Source organism: Lithobates pipiens, unplaced genomic scaffold (assembly GCF_037356315.1).
Source record: "Lithobates pipiens isolate NorthernLeopardFrog02 unplaced genomic scaffold, aLitPip1_a1.2 Scaffold_3, whole genome shotgun sequence".
In the NCBI taxonomy this organism is placed as follows: domain Eukaryota; kingdom Metazoa; phylum Chordata; class Amphibia; order Anura; family Ranidae; genus Lithobates; species Lithobates pipiens.
In genome coordinates, this window is record NW_027507790.1 from 274,630,489 (window position 1) to 274,637,990 (window position 7,502).

Consider the following 7,502-nt stretch of genomic DNA (forward strand, 5'->3'; position numbering starts at 1 on the left):
GGGGGTAGTTGAGGTGGTAAAGGGAGGAAGGCAACTTTCCAATTTTAATACCAAGGTAGGTGATGTGGGAGCTAGCGGTCGTAAAGATAGAGTGTTGCGTCCAGGGGGGTTTGCGGTGGGAACCTATCGGGAGGATTTCGCTTTTACTGTAATTTATCCGAAGACCCGAGCAGGATCTGAAGACGTCAAAAACATCTTTAATGGTGTGCATGTCGCAGGCAGGGTCCGACGAGAAAATGAGCACATCATCAGCAAAAAGGGAGGTGCGCAGATCGTGTTGGCCTATGCGGATACCGTGTAGGGGGGCTTTGTGGGATAAATATCTGGATAGGGGTTCTAGGGCGATATTAAAGAGGAGCGGGGAAAGTGGGCACCCCTGACGAGTGCCCTTGTGCAGGTGGAATTCATCTGAGAGAACTCCAGCCGCAACTAATTTAGCTGCAGGGGAAGAGTACATGGCTTTGATAAGGTGACAAAAGTGCCCGGCGAAGCCCATTTCGGATAAAGTCATAGAGAGCCAATCAAAACTGACATTGTCGAAGGCTTTCTCCGCATCTAATGTTATAATGGCAAAGTCCCCATCAGGGTTGTTTTTAGCATGTTCCAAGGCGAGCATAACCTTACGGATGTTCAGGGTGGCAGTTCTGCCTTTCACAAAGCCAGATTGGGCAGGGTGAATTAGGGAGGGAATGATAGCAGCTAGTCTAGTGGCTATTATTTTGGACAGTATCTTGACATCCAGGTTGAGGAGGGAGATCGGCCTATACGAGCCTGGTTCGAGGGGGTCCTTCCCCTTTTTGTAGAGGAGTTTGATAACGGCCTGGTTCCCAGAGGGGAGATATGGACCACCGGACCAGATGCCATTATATACCTTATGGAGAGTGGGTTCTGTGATGGAGGAGAGGGTTTTATAGAATTCACTGGTGAATCCGTCGGGGCCTGGAGCTTTGGACGGGGTTAGTTTGCGGATCGTGGAGGAAATTTCGGCAAGTGAGATGGGGGCATTTAGGGTTTCTAATTGATCAGGGGTAACTTTAGATAGGAGCACACTATCTAGGAAGGAACGGGCAGAGGCATTATCTATAGGGTCTGGAGCGTAGAGGGCCGTGTAATAGTTTAGCATCACCTTGTTAATTGCTTGTGGGGTGGAGTGCAGGACACCCTTCGTGTCTTTAAGAGAGGTGATGTGCGTCGGGTGGAATGTGCCCTTGCACAGCCTCGCTAGGAGCTTACCCGCCTTATTGCCAAATTTGTGGAGCGTTGCGTCGAGTTGAGATCTTTTAGTGCGTTCGAGTGTATCCGCCCAGGTGTCAAAGCCTTGCTTGGCTGCCTGCCATTCGGTTCTATTGTTGGGGGAATCATTAGTGGAGAGGGATCTTTGGGCCAGATGCAATCTTGCGCTGGCTCGTTTATAATGGGACAGGGCGTTTCTTTTGAAGGAAGATGCATAGGAGATGATTCGGCCCCTGAGAAACGCTTTACCTGCATCCCAGAAAAGGTTGGGGGAATCCGAGTGTGGGGAATTCGCTTCCGAGTATTCACGCCAGGATGCCGCCATAAAGTGTTGGAAGTCAGGATTATTGTGGAGATAGGAGGGGAAGCGCCATAGTCTAGGGTGTGGTGGGAGATCTAAGTTGTCAAGTCTAATTACGATCGGAGCATGGTCAGAAATAGCTATGTCAAGCACTTCTGCTTCAGACAAATTGGGGATGAGATCGTCAGATCCAAAAAAATAGTCGATTCTCGAGAACATGTTATGGGGGTGGGAGTAAAAGGTGTATTCCCTGTCTGCTGGGTGAGACAGGCGCCACAGATCGCGAAGATGTAGGGACTCCATGGTGGAGGCAAAAATGGAGGTGGCAGAGGGAGCACTTTTTAACCTATGTAGTGGGGGAGGGGATCTGTCGTCTGTGTGGTGTAGGATGTCGTTGAAGTCACCGCCGACTAAATGGGGGGTTTGGGTGAAGCGGAGGAGCCAGGAGGTCAGTACACTATAAAAGGACTTGCCAGGGTTATTGGGAGCGTAGACGTTAGTGATCACTAGGTCTTTGGTTCCCAGGCGGGCATGTACTGAGAGGAGCCTACCCTGAGAATCTGAGTGTGTGGACAGTATTTCGCAGGGGAGGTTTTTATGTATCAGCAGGAGAACACCCGCCTTGCGGTTAACGTCATCTGAGCCTAGAACCTTGCCAACCCAGAGTTTCTTCATGCGATGAAAGTCTGGAGCGGATAAGTGGGTTTCCTGCAAGAGGGCAATATCTGTTTTCAATCTTTTTAGGTGCCGTAGGACTTTCATTGTCTTATTGGGTGACCTGAGGCCTTTCACATTCCAGGATACTATGTTCATGTCAGGGGAGCCGAGAAGGGGAATTGGGCCGATGTTGTATATTTATCGCCAGCCGGTGGGCCGAGTAGGACGGACTTTAGATTAAATAGAAGGAACCCGGTGGGGCTGTGGAACCCGTAAAGTGTGACGGTCAGAGGGGGGACGTAGTCTCCGATAAAAGGTAGGGGGAGGGAGCAGGGGAGGTGGGGAGCAAACTTAAACACATACAAAAACAAAAACACTGGAGCGAACTTCGCTTTTTTCCGCATGGAGTCACTGTGTAGGCCAGCCCCCAGTGCACGACCCAGGGCATGGAGCAAAAGCACTCGGGCGGGAGTATGAGCAAGGTTGAGAGTGTTAAGGGAGAGCCAAAGAGGATACGCGCCATGGTACGGCGCTAGTCATGCACAGTGAGTCCAGGAGGAGTACAATACCGTCATAAGACATGTAAGGAGTGAGCTTCATATATACGTGTAGTTTAAAACATTTTAGTATAAAGACCCAGAAAAGTGGCATAGTCCACAGGTGGAACATATATATAAAAAAATATGAACCACAAAGTATACATAAAAAAAAAAAAATATATAAAAACAAATACACATACAAAGGTACAAGTGTAACCATAAAGTATAACGTATAAAGTGGCCGCAACAGCGGCAGGGCCACGTCTAAGCGAGGACAGAGAGTCAGTCGAGGCAGAGGTGGCCAAGAAAACAGTAGTGTGACTACTACATAGGAGCAGAGCTTGGCATGAGGCCTAATGAAGAGAAAAAACCGGGTAAACATCAGGCAGAACAGTAACCGCGCCTGATCGGATGAATTAGACTAACAAGGCAACTTACAAGTCTGGCGGACCCGGCGAAAGGGTCACCGGAAAGGTGAGCAGAGGAGGATCCAGGGAGACTGCCATGTCCTCACCGAGGGGTATCACGGTGATGGCGGTCCGGGGCAGAGGGCCTGAAACGTTTGGGCGAGTCCTTCCGTGGGCTCCTTTGGTCCAGGGAGCGATTGAGCGAAGATGACTTGGACGGGGTGTGGGGGTGCGAATCCGAGTGAAGAGAGCGTAGAAATGCCTCCGCTTCAGAAGGATCTTGAAAGGTCAGTTGGTCGCCGTTCGGAGCCTTGAGGCGCAGGACAGCCGGGAAGGCCAGGGAGAATTTGAGTTGCATTTTGAAAAGTTCCGAGCACACCTGCTGGAATGCTTTCCTCTTCTTGGAGACCTCGATGGAGTAATCAGCGAAGATTAGGACCTTGATTCCGTCTAGTTGGAGAGAGCGAGTTTGTCTGAACTTCTGCAGGATCAGGGCCTTGTCAGAGTAGTTGAGGTACTTTGCGATTATGGGTCTAGGGGATTTGCGCTCAGGTGTGGTGGGACCCATACGGTGGGCCCTCTCTACCGTGCAGGGGCCCGGGAGGCCCAGGGCTTCTGGGATGCGCACTGCGCAAAGTTCAGATAGCTCGGAGGGCTGAAGCGACTCAGGAATGCCAACGAATCGCAAGTTGCTCCGTCTGGCCCTATTTTCCAAGTCATCAAGCTTCTGCAAGATGTATTGGTTTGTCCTGTCCTGGGAGCGTTCTGTGGCTTGGGCCTGGTATAGTTCCTCCTCCATGTCTGACACGCGGTGTTCCATGTCGTTTAGTCTGGTGTGGTGTTCGCCTATTTGGGCCTTAAGCTGTTGCATGCCTGCATTTACGGCCTTTTCCACCGATGCAGAGATCATGGGGGATAATAGAGCAGCCACGGCCTGGGCAATGCGTTCCGTAGTGGAATCCCCAGCAGGCATTGTGGGGAGAGTGCCCTGGGATGGAGGGGCTTGAGAAGCCAGCAGGGGTTGTGTAGAGAGAGGGGGGGATGGGTCACAGCTCACCTCCATGTCTGTCGTGCGCTGCGAGGAGAAGGTAGCCGAGTAGGCCGAAGCCGGGGCCTCGATTTGCGGCCGCGCCGCGGTCGCGGGTGGCGCCGTATTCGCTCGTGCGCCGGTTTTCTCCACAAATCTGTCCATGGCTACAGGAGGCTATGCCAGAGGTGGATCGATGGGTTCCCAGCCGCTCGGACGAATTTATAGGCAGATTTTAGGGTCGTGCTGCGGGAGCTGAGGAGAGGAGCAGTCACTCAATGCGGCGCCGGAACCGGAAGTACCCTCAGCTTCTTTATCCAGGTAGTGGTCATCTTGGAGGTGTGTTTGGGGGGCGTTCTCATGTTGGAATACTGCCCTGTGGCCCATTCTGTGAAGGGAGAGGATCATGCTCTGCTTCAGTGTGTCACAGTACATGTTGGCATTCATGTAGCTCCCCAGTGTCGGTAGCACTCATGCAGCCCCAGACCATGACACTTCCACCACCATGCTTGACTAAAGGCAAGACACACTTCTCTTTGTACTCCTCATCTGGTTGCCACCACACATGCTTGACACCATCTGCACCATATACATTATCTTGGTCTCATCAGACCACAGGACATGGTTCCAATAATCCATGTCCTTAGTCTTCTTGTCTTCAGCAAACTGTTTGCGGGCGTTCTTGTGCATCATCTTTAGAAAAGGCTTCCTTCTGGGATGACAGCCATGCAGACCAATTTGATGCAGTGTGCGGCGTATGGTCTGAGCACTGACAGGCTAACCCCCCACCCCTTCAACCTCTGCAGCAATGCTGACAGCACTCATACGTCTATTTCCCAAAGACAACCTCTGGATATAACCTTGAGCACGTGCACTCTACTTCTCTGGTCGACCATGGTGAGGCCTGTTTTGAGTGGAACCTGTCCTGTTAAACCGCTGTATGGTCTTGGACACCATGATGCAGCTCAGTTTCAGGGTCTTGGCAATCTTCTTATAGCCTAGGCCATCTTCATGTAGAGCAAAAAAATATTTTTTCAGATTGTCGTAGAGTTCTTTGCCACGAGATGCCATGTTAAACTTCCTGTGACCAGTATGAGAGAGTGAGGGCAATAACACCAAATTTAACACACCTTCTCCCCATTAACACCTGAGACCTTGCAACACCTTGTAATGAGTGACACATGACATCAACCTTAGCTGGTGGTTGTGGGGGTCTGCGGGCGGGGGGCTTATCAGAATCTGGATGCTCACTTTAACAATGGGACCCCCAGATCCCAGAAAAGTACCCCTACCATTTCAAAAAGAAAGTATAAAAAATTGTTAAAACACACACACACACCGTACGGAAAAGTCCTTTATTAAAAATAAAAAAATAAAAAAAAGATTCCAGCGGTGGCTGATATCCTCTTTTCCGGGGTCCAGCGATGGTTGATCAGATCACTTCTTCGGAGTCCAGCGATGGGTGATCTCTCCCCCGATGGTCCAGCACAGTGCAGTGCATCCATCCTGTCTCCACTGGAGAAACTGTGGGAATCCTGGCAGCCTGACAGGTCTTAGCTGAGGAGGACGGGGCCACCCATCACCTGGCCCCACCTCTGATGCAAGGGGAAATCCCGGGCTTCCCCAGTGATGTGCAGGTCTGAAGGGTCTGGTATGGATATTTGGGGGGGAACCCCACGTAATTTTTTTTTAATTTGACACGGGGTTCCCCTTAATATCCATACCAGACCTGAAGGGCCTGATAATTGAATTTGGGGGAACCCCACGCTTTTTTTTTTTATCAATGACTTTCAATGACTGTTCTCTGTATTACGGGAAACCAACAATGCATTATAGCCGTGAGTGCTTTTAAATGACTTTTTTTTCCTACAGAAATTACACTTTGTGCAGGGACAGTTCTAAGCACAGGAAACATGCGCCCCTTTACAGGCATACTATAGACACCCCCCAGGTATGAAATGTAAAGGAATATTACACTTTTATTGTTTCACTTTAAGCCTTATTAAAATCACTTCTCCCACAAAAACTGACATTTTTTAAACTTTTTTTGCATTGATACATGTCCCCTGGGGCAGCTCCCAGGTCCCCAAACACTTCTTATGACAATAACTTGCACATAAGCCTTTAAAATTAGCACTTTAGATTTCTCCCATAGACTTGTACAGGGTGGTCCGCGGCTTTTAGAATTTGCTGCGAACCCCCCAAATTGTTTGCTGTTCGGCAAACGGGCAAACAGGCAATGATCGAGTCGAACATGAGTTTGACTAGAACTCGAAGCTCATCCCTAATCTAGACTTCTTTGAACTACATTGTCAACAAAATTAGGAGCCCTCCTATGAATAAAGGAGGGTTTTTTGGAGATTACAGATTTTAATACCTTATCCCTTTCATGACTAAGCCTATTTTTGACATTTGGTGTTTACGTTTAAGTTAAAATCCATATTTTTTGCTAGAAAATTACTCGGAACCCCCAAACATTATATATATTTTTTTAGCAGAGACTCTAGATAAGAAATCGGCGATTGTTGCAATATTTTATGTCTCACAGTATTTGTGCAGCGGTGTTTTAAACGCAGCTTTTTGGGAAAAGGAACACTTTCATGAATTACAAAAAAAATGAAACAGTAAAATTAGCCCAATTTGTTTGCATAATGTGAAAGATAATGTTACACCGAGTAAATAGATACCAAACATGTCACACTTTATAATTGCACGCACTCGTGGAATGACGACAAACTACGGTACCTAAAAATATCAATAGGCGACACTTTAAATGTTTTTTCTGGTTACCAGGTTAGAGCTACAGAGGAGATTACATATGTGGCGCAACTTCCGTATGCATTTTCTTTGCTGCGCGAGTTCGCGGGGACAGGGGCGCAATAAAAATTTTTACATTTTTTTATCTTTTTTATTGCTGTCACAAGGAATGTAAACATCCCTTGTGACAGTAATAGGTGGGGATAGGTACTCTTTATGGAGGGATCGGGGGTCTTCTCGATCCCTCCTTTACACTTCAAAGCATTCAGATCGCTGTTTCCGGCGATTCTGAATACTGTATATATTTTTAAATCCGGCGCCATTGGCAGCCGAGTAAACGGGAAGTGACGTCATGACGTCACTTCCGTGTTTACAATTAGGAGACTGGAATGAAGGTGCTTACGGCTTCATTCCAGTCCCTCCCTAGCTGCCAGAGGCATCGGATGTTTGATCGGCGGGAGGGATGTCCCCTCCGGCTCCTCCGACATAACGGCCGAGCAGCTTTTAGCTGCATCGGTTGTTATGACTGGAAAGCCAATCGCCCGCTCTAAAAATCAGTACCAGGATGATGCCTGCAGGTG